This window comes from Oncorhynchus keta, chromosome 14 (assembly GCF_023373465.1).
Source record: "Oncorhynchus keta strain PuntledgeMale-10-30-2019 chromosome 14, Oket_V2, whole genome shotgun sequence".
Lineage (NCBI taxonomy): Eukaryota > Metazoa > Chordata > Actinopteri > Salmoniformes > Salmonidae > Oncorhynchus > Oncorhynchus keta.
The window spans coordinates 2,899,854-2,901,501 of NC_068434.1; the positions used below are offsets into that span (position 1 = coordinate 2,899,854).

Sequence of the window (1,648 nt, forward strand, 5' to 3'; positions counted from 1 at the left end):
CTGACCTACCACCTTCAGACACCAGAGGGTGCTGATGGTTTGGCGTTGGTTGATGACGGTGGGGTTGAGGGAGAGGACAGGACAGTTTGGGGAGGGACAACGAGGAGAGGGCTGGTCTGTCTGGCCCGTCAAGGTAGTGACTTGACTGACTTGAGGTCACCTCCCTCTGTCTTCTGAAGAGACTGGCCTGCTCCAGACCTGTCCCACAGCTTTCTGAACAGAATGGTCTGTTCCAGACCTGTCCCACAGCTTTCTGAACAGAATGGTCTGTTCCAAACCTGTCCCACAGCTTTCTGAACAGAATGGTCTGTTCCAAACCTGTCCCACAACTTTCTGAACAGAATGGTCTGTTCCAGACCTGTCCCACAGCTTTCTGAACAGAATGGTCTGTTCCAAACCTGTCCCACAGCTTTCTGAACAGAATGGTCTGCTTCAAACCTGTCCCACAGCTTTCTGAACAGAATGGTCTGCTTCAAACCTGTCCCACAGCTTTCTGAACAGAATGGTCTGCTTCAAACCTGTCCCAGAGCTTTCTGAACAGAATGGTCTGCTTCAAACCTGTCCCAGAGCTTTCTGAACAGAATGGTCTGTTCCAAACCTGTCCCAGAGCTTTCTGAACAGAATGGTCTGCTTCAAACCTGTCCCAGAGCTTTCTGAACAGAATGGTCTGTTCCAAACCTGTCCCACAGCTTTCTGAACAGAAAATATCTCTCTCCCACAGTCCTTCTCCCTTCATCAAGCTCTTTCTCTCTGCAAAGATGTCATTTAATCACTCACTTTTACAATAAATAAAAACTCCCCCTGCTGGAGTGACAAGCAAGGTTTTGAATACTGGACTGAAATATGAAGATTCAATCATCATCCTCTTCCTCCCTGGACACATCTTTCACAAATGTCTTCAAAGTATGTATGTTATTCTCTACAGGTATCTATCTAGCTCTTATTCAGTATAACCGACAGGGAGCTCCAACATTATTGGGACAGGGAGCTCCAACAGTATTGGGACAGTGAGCTCCAACAGTATTGGGACAGTGAGCTCCAACAGTATTGGGACAGTGAGCTCCAACAGTATTGGGACAGTGAGCTCCAACAGTATTGGGACAGTGAGCTCCAACAGTATTGGGACAGGGAGCTCCAACATGGGACAGTGAGCTCCAACAGTAGTGGGACAGTGAGCTCCAACAGTAGTGGGACAGTGAGCTCCAACAGTAGTGTGACAGTGAGCTCCACAGTATTGTGACAGTGAGCTCCAAAATTGTGACAGTGAGCTCCAAAGTATTGTGACAGTGAGCTCCAACAGTATTGGGACAGTGAGCTCAGTATTGGGACAGTGAGCGCCAACAGTAGTGGGACAGTGAGCTCCAACAGTATGGGACAGTGAGCTCATTGGGACAGTGAGCTCCAACAGTAGTGGGACAGTGAGCTCCAACAGTAGTGGGACAGTGAGCTCCAACAGTAGTGGGACAGTGAGCTCCAACAGTATTGGGACAGGGAGCTCCAACAGTATTGGGACAGTGAGCTCCAACAGTATTGGGACAGTGAGCTCCAACAGTATTGGGACAGTGAGCTCCAACAGTATTGGGACAGTGAGCTCCAACAGTAGTGGGACAGTGAGCTCCAACAGTAGTGGGACAGTGAGCTCCAACAG

The 1,648-nt window shown here is 49.0% G+C and overlaps 1 long non-coding RNA gene across 1 annotated transcript; it reads right to left on the reverse strand.

The window, feature by feature from the left end:
* Positions 1-173: 173 nt before the first annotated feature.
* LOC127907109 (uncharacterized) lies at positions 174-1,113 on the reverse strand. Its single transcript, XR_008063242.1, has 3 exons — positions 599-1,113; positions 359-558; positions 174-318 (listed from the first exon to the last, which is right to left on the reverse strand). It is a non-coding gene; the product is annotated as an uncharacterized LOC127907109 (long non-coding RNA).
* Between the last annotated feature and the right edge of the window lie 535 nt (positions 1,114-1,648).